Source organism: Lissotriton helveticus, chromosome 4_1 (assembly GCF_964261635.1).
Source record: "Lissotriton helveticus chromosome 4_1, aLisHel1.1, whole genome shotgun sequence".
Classification (NCBI taxonomy): Eukaryota; Metazoa; Chordata; class Amphibia; order Caudata; family Salamandridae; genus Lissotriton; species Lissotriton helveticus.
The window spans coordinates 86,216,710-86,234,443 of record NC_136063.1 but is presented as its reverse complement, the minus strand read 5'-3'; the positions used below and the strand labels follow the sequence as shown (position 1 = coordinate 86,234,443).

General features: G+C 41.9%; 1 protein-coding gene and 1 long non-coding RNA gene across 2 annotated transcripts in view; both read right to left on the bottom strand.

Annotated features, from left to right (window-relative positions):
* LOC144827026 (E3 ubiquitin-protein ligase TRIM39-like) overlaps window positions 1–17,734 on the bottom strand; it is a 115,284-nt gene that overhangs the window by 41,444 nt on the left and 56,106 nt on the right. The window lies entirely within an intron of this gene.
* Window positions 4,640–6,856, bottom strand: LOC144827027 (uncharacterized). Its single transcript, XR_013609983.1, has 4 exons — window positions 6,788–6,856; window positions 5,676–5,797; window positions 5,501–5,595; window positions 4,640–4,749 (listed from the first exon to the last, which is right to left on the bottom strand). It is a non-coding gene; the product is annotated as an uncharacterized LOC144827027 (long non-coding RNA).

The following is a 17,734-nucleotide window of genomic DNA, read 5'->3' as shown; positions in this document are numbered from 1 at the left end:
GTAGATGGTCTTGGTCCTAACGGACAGCAACTAGATCCGTAGAGATTGTGGGTGGCCAAAAAAATTCTCCAAACCCTCCCCGCCTTTTGTGTGTTCAAAATGCGTTGGAAGCGCATGGGGTGGGCCATCCTTATCATTAACCATATAATTCATACTACAAGGGTGAATATTAAAATCTCCCAACAAGATAATCTCATAACCACATTTACTTAATTTGTAATTTTCCAAAAATTCCTCAAGTAACATCAAAACTTGGTTATTGCTGACAAATTCAGGAGAGTTGTAAAAGTTGAACAAAACGGTAAGCAAATTTGACATTGACAATTCTACAACCAAGAAGTGTGGGGAGTAAGTTTGTAGCTGTTTGGCTTTCCCTTTCAAATTAAGTGAAATTAAAGTGGATAAGCCACCTTTTGCTCTACCCGACACACTTGGCGTAGCCAAAATGTTAAAATGAACAAATCCATCTAATTCAAAATTATTATCAGTGTCCCATGTTTCCTGTAGTGTGATGATATCAAAAGATGATATAAAACTCAACCAATTTTCCTCTTCAGCCTTAGATCTTAGTCCTGCAATATTACAACTAAGGATCCTACAGGTCTTCCCATTTAACACATAAGGGGTCTGATTGGTGACGTTTGTCTTCTCTAGTCAAACCAGATTTTCTGTGGGCAAAAGTGGAGAGTAACGGTTAGACAAAGGGATACCTTCTGTATGTTTGTCATTCAATTGCGATGGCATTGTTGTGAATCGTGAGGCATACTGAGGGCCTAACCGTGGCTTGCAGTACAAAAACACATGGTCCTACGGTTGGGCTATTTTTTTTACCAGCTAGCTTTTGTGTGGGTAGATTAGCTTTTTGGGCCCGCCTCGGTGAGTAAAAGTAACCCAGAGGTAGTGGTCTGATTTCATTATTAATTATCGGTGATCCATCCCAGAATAATTTATCTGCCACTCCTTTATCTGAGAAGTTAACGACCACACAATCTCCCATGATGTTCTTATTTCCATGTCCGACCCACCCCACCCTTCTGGCCATAATAATGTAGGGAGTAATGTCTAGTTCACCACTCGAATATTGCTTGCACCATCCTTTAGATTTGTCTAAGAGATCTCTGGTAGACTCTCTCTCATTATGGGATAGAGGTGGAACTCCACATATTACTGCTACATACGGAGCTGCTTGGGAAGGTAAATGCAGTCTAGCAGTACTAGTTAGGCTATGGTTAGGCAAGCTATTATGACCTACCACGGTGTTTCCATGTATGGTGGGCTGAGTAGTAGCGCCACAGTTGGGCGCACTAAGTGGGGTTGGCAATTGAATTGGTGGAACCAGTATTTGTTGTGATTGTACATTGGGTGGAATAGTTTTAACTGTAGTGCATTCCATTAACTCCACAGTGTGGGTAGCATTAGACTTAATAATATCATTAGACAACTGCTCTTTAGCTCGAAAATCATTTATAAATGTATCGATTCTCTCGCACCTCTTTAGCAGTCCTGCCAGACAACTATTCAGGCAGTCCACAATATCTTTACCAATCTCTTCCAATATTGGCTGGAGGCGAGCAGTAACCAAGTCTTCCAATTTGTCCCCCATTATTAAACAAATGTCTTTAACAAGGTCCTGGTGATTGGGAATTGGAGCACCTTTCTTTCCAGTTTTCTTGGCTTTCTTTCTGGGGCTACTGGGAGACGTAGTCTGACCAAACTCCCCATTCTCAGTATGTTGCTCTAATAAATTTGTGATGTCGGGGTTATTGGCTGGCAACTCCTCAGCCGATGGAATCACCGCTATAGGGTGTGGGGGTTGAAAGAGATCAGTGTCAGCGGAGCTAGAAGCTTTACCCAGTTCCAGTTCTCTCAGCATTTGCAATTTTTTGATTGATAGCTCCTACCGCTGATGTAAGGTAAGAGATTATTGTATCCGCCTTACGGGGAACTTTAGCGTCTTTAGCCCCCTGTCCCTCAGGGCCCAGGATTTTTCGCTTACCCATTTGTCGAGCCAAGGGAGGTGGCCCAGCCCGGCCTTTGTCGCCCGCGCGCATCCCGCAACACGGAGGGAGCGTCCGTTCTTTGTAGGGCCTCCGGGCGCGAAGAGAGCGAGAGGCAGGAAGTGCCCGCAAAGCTCACTGGGAGCTGTAGTCTCCAGCCGCGAGGATGGAACAGCGGCGGCGAGACTTACAGCGTTCCCCACCCAGGAGCAGCTCTCGGCGTGACTGCAGGTAAGGCGGTCTGCTGGAATGTCCCCCCGCTCCACCGAGGGAGCGTCCGTTCTTTGTAGCGCCTCCGGGCGCGAAGAGGGCGAGAGGCAGGAAGTGCCCGCAAAGCTCACTGGGAGCTGTAGTCTCCAGCCGCGAGGATGGAACAGCGGCGGCGAGACTTACAGCGTTCCCCCACCCAGGAGCAGCTCTCGGCGTGACTGCAGGAAAGGCTGTCTGTTGGAATGCCCCCCCATTTAAGGGCTTTGAGGGCTGGGGAGATGTGGTCAAAGCATTTGCAGTCGGTGATCAGTCTGGCTGCAAGGTTGAGCACAGATTTGAGTGGAGCTAGATGAACCTTGGGGATTTCGGTGAGGATGGCGTTGCCATAATCTATTCGCGAAAGGACCAGTGATTGGACTAGTACTTTAAAGTCATCAGTTGGAATAAAGGGCTTAATTTTCTAGAGATGACGGAGAGTGAAGAAGGTTTCTTTGTCCGAATTTTTGATGTGTACATTGAGCGTTAGGCTATTGTCGATGGAGATACCAAGAGGTTTAACTGAGTTGGACAAGGAGAGTGAACAGTTGAGGGCATTAAGGTCGGAGATCCAGGTTTCAAAGAGGAGGAGGCTCTTTTTAGGTGAGAAGAGAAAGATTTCAGTTTTTTTAGGGTTGACTTTGTGATGATTTAATTGGAACCAGGATTGAATTTTAATGAGGGTGTTGTTAAGGTGTACGATGTTGGCGTAGGTTTTGATCTTATAGTAGAGTTGGGTATCATCGGCAGGGCAGACTGGTTAACTGTATCAAACGCTGCGGAGAGATTAAGGAGGATAAGTAGACAGGTCTCACCATTATCAAGGGAGTGGTGGATGTCATCAACAATGTTAAGCATGGCAGTTTCGGTGCTGCAACCTTTCCTGAAGCCTGATTGTAGGGGGTCCAGTAGGTTGAAATTCAAAGCATTTATCTAATTGGAGTAGGACACATTTTTCGAGGGCTTTGGAAAGAAGGGGGAGGTTAGAGATGGGGCGTAGTTTGTTAAGGTCATTGGGGTTGGCATTGGGGTTTTTAATAATGGGAGTGATTTGCCCAAGTTGGAGGGAGATAGGGACACATCCCGTGGCAAGGGTGGTGATGATGATTGTGGACCAAGATGGGGTAATGATGTGCTTTAATTCTGGGAGAAGGTTAGAAGGGAGGGGGTCTTTAGTATGGGAGGACGGTTTTAGTTTAGCAATGATGTTAAAAACTTCACGCTCAGTTGCAGGATGGAAATTATGCCAGGGGGCATTATTTTTTAGTTGTGAGTTATGGAGGTTGGTTTCATGGGGTGTGGTTGTGGGAGGGAGGGGTGAGTAGTTTAGATGAGGTATTGTAGTAGGTGTGGGAGAGGAGTAGTTAGGGCATGGTGACATATTAGGCAAGTGTGAGTGTGGGATGAGTTTTTGGCGTGATGCCGAGGCCGGGATCAAAAACGAAGGTGACTCCCTCGCAAAACAAGGTGTTTTTGTAATAGATAATTTTGAAGTCTCGACAGTACGTTTTGGGCAGTTTCCTGTCACGGGTTCTAGGCCTACCCGCAAAAGTGAGGTACCATTTTTCTTAGGAGACTTGGAAGAATGCTGGGTGGGCAGAAGTTTTTGGCTCCCCACAGATTCCAGAACTCACCATCACAGAAATGTGGGGAAAATTTGTTTTTTGGGGACAAACTTTGATGATTGCAATGGATTCGGGGTAACAGACCCTAGTGAGAGCCACACTGGATTCCCCTTGGGTGTCTATTTTTAAAAAAAGGTATAGGTTTGCTAGGTTTCCTTAGGTGCCGGCAGAGCTAGGGTCCAAAACTAGGCACATTGTGCAAAAGGGTCAGTTTTCACTGGAAAAATGTGATGTGTCCACGTTGTGTTTCGGGCCGTTTCCTGTCGAGGGTACTGGACCTACCCTCACAAGTGAGGTACCATTTTTATCGGAAGACTTAGAGGAACACAGATTAGTAGAACAAGCATTATTATCAATTGACTTTATTTGCATTTCTGCCTTCCAAATGTAAGACACTGTGAAAAAAAGAATTTTGAAAAATGTCCTCTAATTCACATGCCTGTATGGGTACCCACAATTTTGGAGATGTGCAAATAATCACTATTTCTAAATTCTATATTTTGTTCCCATTTCGGAACTATATATGTCTCCTTGGTACCTATTTTTCACTCATTATATTTTACCAAATGATTTGCTATATACCCGGTACACATTGAAAGACCATTGCAAGACGCAGCTCAGTCATTGGCTCTGGGTACCTCGGGGTTTTGGTGAACCTACAAGTTCTATATATCCTCGCAAGCAGAAGGGTCCAGCAGACAAAACGGTATATTGGTTTCTTTGAAGTTTTGTGGGGGCGCACCAAAATAGAAGTCCAAACAAAGTGTTGTATTTGAGTAGTAGAAAAGTTCTTTATTAGTTTAAAGTACAGGTCACCATGTAGAGTACAAAAAACAGATCAGCCAACGCGTTTCACTCCCTACCAGGGAGTTTCTTCAGGGCTGAAAGTACAAAAAGACTAACATCAGTTTTCTGTGTTTAGAAAGTTTTTTTACACATTTCCTGTTTCACAGTTTGTTCTAAAAAACATATTTCCTCCTAAAAAGAAGAAATTGGGCAGGCTACAAAAATTGTTTTCTATTGTTTTATCCATATATTTTGTAATTTTTCCTTACACAAGATTCTAAACGGAATCTTTTCACAAAATTCCATATAGGATCCCGAACTACATCATTTTATAAAAGGTTTTCTACAAAATTTCATACATAGTCCTAGGGAAAGACTAGCACAGAATTATTAAAAAACATTCAACATTAGCTCATATTGTACAATCCTATAAGGACATTTTGTTTGGTTGTCCCAGAGCCATCTCTCTAACATGGGCCCCATGGAAGGGGGGCGGAAAAACCTTTATATGGAGCGCCATTAGGAGAAATGGAGAATCAGCAGTTTTCTATCAGTGTTAAAAAAGTTCTCATACCAGAAAGGAAAGGGTAAGGGAAGAAAGGGGAGAAAGAGGCGGGGGAAAAAGAAGGAGAAGAAATTGGGGAGGGAGGATAGGATAGGGGAGGGCCCTAGGGCAGTTTATGAGTGTTATCTTTGAAAAGGATGAGCTAGACCTAAATGAAATTATTAATATGGCGTCTCGACCCTCATACTCTGATGTCTTGAAACCTCTACACATCTTAGTGTTTCTATCTTGTTGTTCAAATATCATCGTTTTTATTATGATCTCCAGATATAAGTTCTTACCACTATGGTCTTTTTCTGGAAGCGAGGGGTGTGTAGTAATTCCCTTTTCAGATAAATTCTTATCGTTTCTGTACTTTAACTTTTCGTATATCAGTCTATTCAAAAGGAAAAGGTATTTTAGACTCCTACATGTACTGAGATGTTTTGATGTTTAGATATTTATCTTGGTGCCTACCTTTTTCGTTGTATTCTGTGTGATCACACTTCCAGAAGTTGGCGATTGTTGCCTTGAAACGATTTCAAAAAAGTCCAGTTATTTCTTTCCCTGCCCGTTATATGCGTGGAGTTGTCACGGTGCTAGAGGGCGTGAAACATAAAAATATCCATTAGCCTGTGTTCACTAAGCAGATTGCCTCACAAAGTAAAGCTTACACGAAGGGGGTGGATAACCCTTCTTGTTAGTACTATCTTTAGGCTAGCTCCATAAGCATATGGCCTCACGCATGATGGTTTGTTTGATTGCTCTGCATCCTTTATGCAGCAGTATTTTATTTTATTGTTATTATTCCGTTTATCTGTTAGGCCATTAGAGTCCATTTTCAAGTTATCTTATTATAACATTATTCCATATAGCCCCCAAAAAAAATTTAGTTAGGTATTTTTCATAATTTTCCAAAGATAGCACTGCTTACAGTTTTCTTCCCAAGGGTCAGATCAAGTGTTAGGCTATTGTACAGTTTTAATTCTACACAGTACTTGTTTTCAAAAGTTCTACGTTTGACGAGGCCCTCGCAAAGGGTGTTGTTATCACAACACATAAACATCCAAACAAATATCACGTCTGTTTCCCTCCCGCATTTGTTGTTGCCTGATGGTATCCTTACAAGAGGCAGAGATCAGTGTTAGATCCTTACAGATAGGCATTCATATGTTGTTAAGCACAACCTTTTATTGACATTCGACAGTGACCCTACATAGAGTTTTGTCAAGAACGAAGCGTTTTTAAACGGTGTCTCATCCACATAGGTCCCCGTTTTACAAAACCCCAATCGGAAACCGTTTTTAAAGGTTGGAGGCTAAACTTCCTTTGTCCGATTTCAAGAAACATGCACAAACCCATTGTAACGCAGCAACAGCATAGTGCTCCAGACCCGGAAGGAACCCTTTATCAAAGCATACACCACCCCATTATAGCGCGGCAGCAGCCTAGTGCTCCAAACCCAGACAGAGCTCGTTATTAAAAGGCGGAAGGTATGTCTCCTATGTCAGGTTCGAGGAACATACACAACCCCATTGTAGCGCGACAGTAGCGTTGTGCACCATCTCCCTACATCCCAAAATCCTCACCTGTGTCTTCGGCGTTATAATCTTCTCCGTGGCGGCATGGCTGGTTCCAAGCTAGAGACGCCATATCGGGGACCGCCTTATATTCAAATGTGTTGGACGCCTATTGGATAGTAGTTCCCTTCCCGGAAATGTGTGTGTTTACATTCCTGTTTTTCTACGGGCGCCATATTTAAAAGGTCATTATTCACGTACAACTGTGCACCCTAACGAAGCTAATTAACAAGATGTTTGTTTGTATCCCGTGTGGTCCTAAACACGCCATATAGTGATCAAAAGGTCGTATTAGTCATAGTAATAGATTAGTTATTTGTAATGCTGCAACTAAAGATGGGCGTTGTGTCACATGGGCATTGGTTACATAAGCGCCGTTTTGGTTAGTTTAAAAAATGATTTACAGTAGTCTAATTCATGTAATCCGGGAATTGTATGACGGGAGATATTTTAACCTGCCCTTTTATCTAATCCCATCTACTGTTAAAAACATGTTGATTGTGTCCGTGATCCTAGCTCTGTATTTCGTGGTTTCGAAACTACAGTCTAGTATGTGTCTGTTCATGGGCGCCATCTATGGGTAGCAAGAAAAAAAAAATTAATATCTATGGTAACGTATTATAATTTGTTAGAGTGCATTTAAGTTGTCCAGTTATTCACACATTCATTAAAAATAGTGTCTAATCATCGGTAAGGGCATTAACGTTACTATTTTAGATATTATTCCTACAACTGCCCCCATTTCTTATTGTTTAATTTCGAGTTTGTAATTACTCTTCCATAAGAATCACTTGTTCAGTTATCTCTGGGTAGGTTCTATGACTAGTGTGTTATCCCTGTCCTGAGAATAATAGAGGGATTCATAACAAGGGACAGTCCAGATGTTTGACTATCCAAGGTAAGCGTGGGAAGGATGAACATAGATAAGTGAAAAAGAAAATGATAGGAAGAGAGGAAGAGGGATAAACCAGCTTTATGAACACATCTAAGTATCATTTACTCAAACAACTCTTCAAGGTGTATGCAGGTAACAGAAGCCCTATCCTTCGCTCGTTTCCGCTGTTTGAGGATAAGAATTCAGGAACATAGGAGAGCCATCTTGAATAAAGACGCAAAATACGCTCACACAAAACATTTCTGGGAAAAACATGGGGGGAGACCAGAATTCAGCATTACAAATAACTAATCTATTACTGTGACTAATACGACCTTTTGATCACTATATGGCGTGTTTAGGACCACACGGGATACAAACAAACATCTTGTTAATTAGCTTCGTTAGGGTGCACAGTTGTACGTGAATAATGACCTTTTAAATATGGCGCCCGTAGAAAAACAGGAATGTAAACACACACATTTCCGGGAAGGGAACTACTATCCAATAGGCGTCCAACACATTTGAATATAAGGCGGTCCCCGATATGGCGTCTCTAGCTTGGAACCAGCCATGCCGCCACGGAGAAGATTATAACGCCGAAGACACAGGTGAGGATTTTGGGATGTAGGGAGATGGTGCACGAATGAGGTGTACAACGCTACTGTCGCGCTACAATGGGGTTGTGTATGTTCCTCGAACCTGACATAGGAGACATACCTTCCGCCTTTTAATAACGAGCTCTGTCTGGGTTTGGAGCACTAGGCTGCTGCCGCGCTATAATGGGGTGGTGTATGCTTTGATAAAGGGTTCCTTCCGGGTCTGGAGCACTATGCTGTTGCTGCGTTACAATGGGTTTGTGCATGTTTCTTGAAATCGGACAAAGGAAGTTTAGCCTCCAACCTTTAAAAACGGTTTCCGATTGGGGTTTTGTAAAACGGGGACCTATGTGGATGAGACACCGTTTAAAAACGCTTCGTTCTTGACAAAACTCTATGTAGGGTCACTGTCGAATGTCAATAAAAGGTTGTGCTTAACAACATATGAATGCCTATCTGTAAGGATCTAACACTGATTTCTGCCACTTGTAAGGATACCATCAGGCAACAACAAATGCGGGAGGGAAACAGACGTGATATTTGTTTGGATGTTTATGTGTTGTGATAACAACACCCTTTGCGAGGGCCTCGTCGAACGTCGAACTTTTGAAAACAAGTACTGTGTAGAATTAAAACTGTACAATAGCCTAACACTTGATCTGACCCTTGGGAAGAAAACTGTAAGCAGTGCTATCTTTGGAAAATTATGAAAAATACCTAACTAAAAATTTTTTTGGGGCTATATGGAATAATGTTATAATAAGATAACTTGAAAATGGACTCTAATGGCCTAACAGATAAACGGAATAATAACAATAAAATAAAATACTGCTGCATAAAGGATGCAGTGCAATCAAACAAACCATCATGCGTGAGGCCATATGCTTATGGAGCTAGCCTAAAGATAGTACTAACAAGAAGGGTTATCCACCCCCTTCGTGTAAGCTTTACTTTTTGAGGCAATCTGCTTAGTGAACACATGCTAATGGATATTTTTATGTTTCACGCCCTCTAGCACCGCGACAACTCCACGCATATAACGGGCAGGGAAAGAAATAACTGGACTTTTTTGAAATCGTTTCAAGGCAACAATCGCCAACTACTGGAAGTGTGATCACACAGAATACAACGAAAAAGGTAGGCACCAAGATTAATATCTAAACATCAAAACATCTCAGTACATGTAGGAGTCTAAAATACCTTTTCCTTTTGAATAGACTGATATACGAAAAGTTAAAGTACAGAAACGATAAGAATTTATATGAAAAGGGAATTACTACACACCCCTCGCTTCCAGAAAAAGACCATAGTGGTAAGAACTTATATCTGGAGATCATAATAAAAACGATGATATTTGAACAACAAGATAGAAACACTAAGATGTGTAGAGGTTTCAAGACATCAGAGTATGAGGGTCGAGACGCCATATTAATAATTTCATTTAGGTCTAGCTCATCCTTTTCAAAGATAACACTCCTAAACTGCCCTAGGGCCCTCCCCTATCCTATCCTCCCTCCCCAATTTCTTCTCCTTCTTTTTCCCCCGCCTTTTTCCCCCGCCTCTTTCTCCCCTTTCTTCCCTTACCCTTTCCTTTCTGGTATGAGAACTTTTTTAACACTGATAGAAAACTGTTGAAAAAACTGCTGATTCTCCATTTCTCCTAATGGCGCTCCATATAAAGGTTTTTCCGCCCCCCTTCCATGGGGCCCATGTTAGAGAGATGGCTCTGGGACAACCAAACAAAATGTCTTTATAGGATTGTACAATATGAGCTAATGTTGAATGTGTTTTAATAATTCTGTGCTAGTCTTTCCCTAGGACTATGTATGAAATTTGTAGAAAACCTTTTATAAAATGATGTAGTTCGGGATCCTATATGGAATTTTGTGAAAAGATTCCGTTTAGAATCTTGTGTAAGGAAAAATTACAAAATATATGGATAAAACAATAGAAAACAATTTTTGTAGCCTGCCCAATTTCTTCTTTTTAGGAGGAAATATGTTTTTTAGAACAAACTGTGAAACAGGAAATCTGTAAAAAAACTTTCTAAACACAGAAAACTGATGTTAGTCTTTTTGTACTTTCAGCCCTGAAGAAACTCCCTGGTAGGGAGTGAAACGCGTTGGCTGATCTGTTTTTTGTACTCTACATGGTGACCTGTACTTTAAACTAATAAAGAACTTTTCTACTACTCAAATACAACACTTTGTTTGGACTTCTATTTTGGTGCGCCCCCACAAAACTTCAAAGAAACCATTCAACTGATCTGGAGAGCACAGCAACGCCAAACAGCAGCTGGCGTTGGGGTTGGCAGCACAAACTAATAATATATATAAGATATAGGACTAATCTTGGAACTGGACTTTAGGTGCGGCATCATATGGCCCGCTGCTGTCCCTTGTATAAATCGAAACGGTATATTGCTTTCAAGAATCTGCCCTAATTAGAAGAAATTACAGGTGAAAATGTTGACACAAATGGCTTTTTCTCCCAACCCAAGTTCACATTTTCTTTATTTTAATTGATAGTTTTTATAGAAAAACCTTGAAGGATCTACACAAATGACCCCTTGGTTAATTCAGAATTGGGTCTACTTTTCAGAAATGTATACGTCTATAGGATTCATTATTGATTTCCCACCCATTTCTACCACTAACTGAAAGGAGGTTGAATGCACAAAAATGTCCCAGTAAAATGCCAAAACTGTAGGAAATGTTGGTTTTCTGACAAAAGTCTGCCTGTTCCTGAAAGCTTGGAAGATGGTGATCTTGGCACCACACACCCTTTGCTGGTACCTTTTGCATGGGAAAAAACAGAAGCTTTCTTCTGCAGCACTTTTTCCCATTTTTCCTAAAAAAAAAAACATATGCTGTATTTTGGCCAATTTCTTGGTTCCCTCCAGGGCAATCCACAAATTATGGGTACCTTTAGAATCCTCAAGATGTTGGAAGAAAAGGACGCAAATTTGGCGTGAATACCTAATGTGGACAAAAAGTTACGGGGGCCTCAGCATGAACTACCCCAAATAGCCAAAAAAAAGGCTTACCCCAAGGGGGAAAGGCCTAGCAGCCAAGGGGTTAACTTATTTCTTTACGTTAATTGATATTATGTGAATATTAGTAGAGCAAATGAGATAGGGGCCCATTCAAATAGGTAAACGTAGACTTAAGTCAAAGTTTACTATTTTTGGCATTTCATTGGTTGTAACTTTACTAGTAAGTATGTTTACTAGTAGTAAAGTTACTAGTAGTAACTTGCCTTTGTGAATACTAAAAAGTAATAAACTTAAGTAGAAAACTTAGACTTAAGTCTACGATTACTACTTTTTAGTATTCACAAAGGAAAGTTACTAACAGTAACTTTATTATTAACAGTAGCTTCACCACTAGTAGCTTTATTTGTACTAAAGATAGTAGTATTAAGTAATCTTTGTAAATACAAAAAGTACTTATGACTTTAAGTGTAAATTTGCCTTTGTGAATTGACCCCTAACATTTTCGTTCTAATTTTTGTAGTATTTTATTGCTTTTTATGTGCATTTTAATTTTTGTTTGTTTATTATGCATTCATGTTTTAATACTGTGTTATATATATGGTGGTAAGATATTACATTTCTAATATTTTTATATTCATTACGATTTATATGTAATTGTTCAGTTGATAATTAAATATGCATCTCTTTTGCTTTGTACTTAAGGGAATTATTTGGTTTTTTTAAGTCTTAATTAAATTAATGATTAGTGTTTTTGAAAGTTTGCTTGTGAATGATTTGTAAATTATTTTAAGTATCAAGTTAAATTAATAATGTGGTACTTATTTCAATAATGTGTTTTTTGTAGTTTGGTTAGTGAATGTTAGAAGTAATTTTATTTATTTATTTATTTGAGTTTTTGTAATTTTAATAAGTGACTTTTTTTTATAATATCTTATAATATCATTTGATAATTTGTTTATATGTATACAAATATATTTAGTAAAGGATTAAGATTTTTATTCTTTAAATGTAATTCATTCAAAGTCAATCTCTTTCCCTACCATTCTGTAGATTGGAGTGGGAAAAGTAAATCTAACCCCTATGAAGTCCAACACTTTCCCTATGTTGGTGAAACTGGATTGATATTATTATTCATGTGTTTAATTTTAATATTGCTTATATTTTTATTATTTTTTTTAAAGTTTATATCAGTTTTAGTTAAATGCGTTTGCTGTTTTGGGATTTTAAAATTTTACGATTTAATATAGTAGCCAAATAATCATTACATTTTGTAATAGAACTGTGTACAAATACTTTTTCGTGCTAAGTATGTTATTTATGTTGTTTTTTAAATTGTGATATATATATATATATATATATATATATATATATATATATATATATATATATATATATATATATATATATATATATATATATATATATATATATATATATATATATATATACAGACTACAGACAAACCCCTCCATTACCGAAAGAGAGAGACCACACTCGGAAGCCTTTTATATAAACAGCTCCTCTAGCACAATGCATTTCGGCTGGTTAGCCTTCCTCAGGTGCCGCTGTAATGCCAGGATGCTGCCCCACCTGTGTTTTAAATAGTCCTGCATCCCTCCGATTGGTGGAAGCGCACAGTGCTCCTGGTCATGTGCTCGCCCCTCACAGTGTAATGCATTACATACTACATCTCCCAGAGTTCCTATTGCCTGGGTGGAGGTTGCGCGGAGCCGGATCGAACATCAATCCTCCCTTCTCTGCTGGTGCTCTGCAGGGGAAATACAGGTGACTGATTGAAGGTGTCCTGGGTACCGTTTAAAATGACAAAGTGCTTCCTTAAGTCCCCTTACACTCAAGCCTCTTGAAGATAGTGTCCACAGGGCTGCGGGTTTACATTGCAATTAAGAAACCCCCTTGTGGAGTCACAAGCTGCACTTGGCAGCAGCCCTTGCATCTCCTACTTGCTGAGGCGGGCTGGAGAAATTCCGATACCTCGGATGAAGAAAGAGCGTTCCAAACGCAGGAGCAAGCAGTTCAACAGCCAACTTGCAGAGCGGGCCTCTTGACACGCATCTGGCTACCGTGAAAATATGCAGACAAGCCCCTCCATTACCGAAAGAGAGAGGCCACACGGGGAAATTTCACTCTGAAGCCTTTTATTTAAACAGATATATATATATATATATATATATATATATATATATATATATATATATATATATATATATATATATATATATATATATATATATATATATATATATATATATATATATATATATATATATATATATCCAAAACAAAGCTCAGGGCTTTGAAGCCGCACACCGCTGAAAGTTTGGTCACAAACCTTTATTTGCAAGCACATTGTATGCCCTCCAGTTGCTGTATCCTTCGGCCTGACGCGTTTCGATGCCTTTGTGCATCTCTTCAGAGGCCAGCACAGGGAAAGTTCTTTCGCCGCTCTACTCCCACAGCATTGCTGAATTAATTAGCCTCCGGTGTGCTGTGATGGTCACGTTTTTACCACAACTGCATGCTGGGAAGTGGAGTCTTTGTAGGCAGTGTTAACCCTCCAATGGGTCCCGTCCCTGTGCCTCAATTTAGGATTGTTTGATTAGCCCTCCAATGGGCCCCAGACGGTGTACAGTGTGCTTAAGTCCTGCTACTTCCAGCGCCAATACAGACGGGACGTTACCCCCCTGCTGGTCCTTTCTTCGGTTCTCAGAGGTGCGTCGCTTCCACGGTCCGAGCAACCGTGTAAATATGTCCAAAACAAAGCTCAGGGCTTTGAAGCCGCACACCGCTGAAAGTTTGGTCACAAACCTTTATTTGCAAGCACATTGTATGCCCTCCAGTTGCTGTATCCTTCGGCCTGACGCGTTTCGATGCCTTTGTGCATCTCTTCAGAGGCCAGCACAGGGAAAGTTCTTTCGCCGCTCTACTCCCACAGCATTGCTGAATTAATTAGCCTCCGGTGTGCTGTGATGGTCACGTTTTTACCACAACTGCATGCTGGGAAGTGGAGTCTTTGTAGGCAGTGTTAACCCTCCAATGGGTCCCGTCCCTGTGCCTCAATTTAGGATTGTTTGATTAGCCCTCCAATGGGCCCCAGACGGTGTACAGTGTGCTTAAGTCCTGCTACTTCCAGCGCCAATACAGACGGGACGTTACCCCCCTGCTGGTCCTTTCTTCGGTTCTCAGAGGTGCGTCGCTTCCACGGTCCGAGCAACCGTGTAAATATGTCCAAAACAAAGCTCAGGGCTTTGAAGCCGCACACCGCTGAAAGTTTGGTCACAAACCTTTATTTGCAAGCACATTGTATGCCCTCCAGTTGCTGTATCCTTCGGCCTGACGCGTTTCGATGCCTTTGTGCATCTCTTCAGAGGCCAGCACAGGGAAAGTTCTTTCGCCGCTCTACTCCCACAGCATTGCTGAATTAATTAGCCTCCGGTGTGCTATGATGGTCACGTTTTTACCACAACTGCATGCTGGGAAGTGGAGTCTTTGTAGGCAGTGTTAACCCTCCAATGGGTCCCGTCCCTGTGCCTCAATTTAGGATTGTTTGATTAGCCCTCCAATGGGCCCCAGACGGTGTACAGTGTGCTTAAGTCCTGCTACTTCCAGCGCCAATACAGACGGGACGTTACCCCCCTGCTGGTCCTTTCTTCGGTTCTCAGAGGTGCGTCGCTTCCACGGTCCGAGCAACCGTGTAAATATGTCCAAAACAAAGCTCAGGGCTTTGAAGCCGCACACCGCTGAAAGTTTGGTCACAAACCTTTATTTGCAAGCACATTGTATGCCCTCCAGTTGCTGTATCCTTCGGCCTGACGCGTTTCGATGCCTTTGTGCATCTCTTCAGAGGCCAGCACAGGGAAAGTTCTTTCGCCGCTCTACTCCCACAGCATTGCTGAATTAATTAGCCTCCGGTGTGCTGTGATGGTCACGTTTTTACCACAACTGCATGCTGGGAAGTGGAGTCTTTGTAGGCAGTGTTAACCCTCCAATGGGTCCCGTCCCTGTGCCTCAATTTAGGATTGTTTGATTAGCCCTCCAATGGGCCCCAGACGGTGTACAGTGTGCTTAAGTCCTGCTACTTCCAGCGCCAATACAGACGGGACGTTACCCCCCTGCTGGTCCTTTCTTCGGTTCTCAGAAGTGCGTCGCTTCCACGGTCCGAGCAACCGTGTAAATATGTCCAAAACAAAGCTCAGGGCTTTGAAGCCGCACACCGCTGAAAGTTTGGTCACAAACCTTTATTTGCAAGCACATTGTATGCCCTCCAGTTGCTGTATCCTTCGGCCTGACGCGTTTCGATGCCTTTGTGCATCTCTTCAGAGGCCAGCACAGGGAAAGTTCTTTCGCCGCTCTACTCCCACAGCATTGCTGAATTAATTAGCCTCCGGTGTGCTGTGATGGTCACGTTTTTACCACAACTGCATGCTGGGAAGTGGAGTCTTTGTAGGCAGTGTTAACCCTCCAATGGGTCCCGTCCCTGTGCCTCAATTTAGGATTGTTTGATTAGCCCTCCAATGGGCCCCAGACGGTGTACAGTGTGCTTAAGTCCTGCTACTTCCAGCGCCAATACAGACGGGACGTTACCCCCCTGCTGGTCCTTTCTTCGGTTCTCAGAAGTGCGTCGCTTCCACGGTCCGAGCAACCGTGTAAATATGTCCAAAACAAAGCTCAGGGCTTTGAAGCCGCACACCGCTGAAAGTTTGGTCACAAACCTTTATTTGCAAGCACATTGTATGCCCTCCAGTTGCTGTATCCTTCGGCCTGACGCGTTTCGATGCCTTTGTGCATCTCTTCAGAGGCCAGCACAGGGAAAGTTCTTTCGCCGCTCTACTCCCACAGCATTGCTGAATTAATTAGCCTCCGGTGTGCTGTGATGGTCACGTTTTTACCACAACTGCATGCTGGGAAGTGGAGTCTTTGTAGGCAGTGTTAACCCTCCAATGGGTCCCGTCCCTGTGCCTCAATTTAGGATTGTTTGATTAGCCCTCCAATGGGCCCCAGACGGTGTACAGTGTGCTTAAGTCCTGCTACTTCCAGCGCCAATACAGACGGGACGTTACCCCCCTGCTGGTCCTTTCTTCGGTTCTCAGAGGTGCGTCGCTTCCACGGTCCGAGCAACGTGTAAATATGTCCAAAACAAAGCTCAGGGCTTTGAAGCCGCACACCGCTGAAAGTTTGGTCACAAACCTTTATTTGCAAGCACAATGTATGCCCTCCAGTTGCTGTATCCTTCGGCCTGAAGCGTTTCGATGCCTTTGTTCATCTCTTCAGAGGCCAGCACAGGGAAAGTTCTTTCGCCGCTCTACTCCCACAGCATTGCTGAATTAATTAGCCTCCGGTGTGCTGTGATGGTCATGGAACTTTCCCTGTGCTGGCCTCTGAAGAGATGCACAAAGACCGACTACAAACATTGAGGCCACGCAATCAACAGAAAAAAGGTCAAGAAATAACAAAAGAAGGAGAGAGTGCTGCAAAAAGCGAAAATCCTTACAAAAAACCCAGAAGGCAATATTGGCGCAAAAAGCAGTAAATAAAAATACAATCATAAACTTATCCACAACAGCTTTGACCGAGGCGGAAAAACATCTTTTGAGTCTTGGTTTATCCTACTGCCCAATCTCTGATTTCAATTACACCAGAACACGAGTGGATGTCTTTTGTTATATATGCTAACTAAAGCTGCTCAAATTTTTCTGTATTAAAGATGGCCTCAAGGAAGCTGAGAAAAACGCTAACAATCAAACCAGCTTGGAGCTCTCTGCGGCAGATACAAAAACGTATCTCACAATGCATCAACTTGAGCATAATAACACTGTGGCGGAAACAGAGCAAATGTCAACGCAACAGGAACTCAGGGATGCATCAGTGATACAGATTGGGGCCAATATAAGTCCTTTTAAGCCCAAATCAAATTTCATGCCAAACATGTCAAGGGACGCTATTGACACGTTCCATGACGTAATTGTGGAGGACCTAAAAAAGCTGCACTACAAGGTCAAACATAGAAGGAGATATAAGAGTGAGCAGGAGAAAGAATATGCGTCCCTAATCAAAAAACTGAGCAATGACCATCAGATTATTGTCACTACTGCAGATAAAAGCGGAAATGTTGTAATTTGGCCGCAAAAGGAGTACATTGCAGAAGCATTGTAACAACTTGGTGATCCTTTGTGCTATGCTAAGACGACAATAAAACAATATAATTTGGCAAGAGAACAGCTCAGAAAAATCCTTTTCAAATGGAAAACAGATGGGTTGATATCTACACAGGAACATGAGTTTCTATATGTGGAAAATCATGTTCTACCGAAATTATATCTTTTACCAAAGGTCCATAAGCAAGTATTTCCGGTTCCAGGGCGCCCCATCATTTCAGCAATTCAAGGGGTTGCAGAACACATCACAGAATATATTGACTATTTTTTACAGGACCTAGTTAAAAGTCTGCCAACATATATTAAGGACACTGG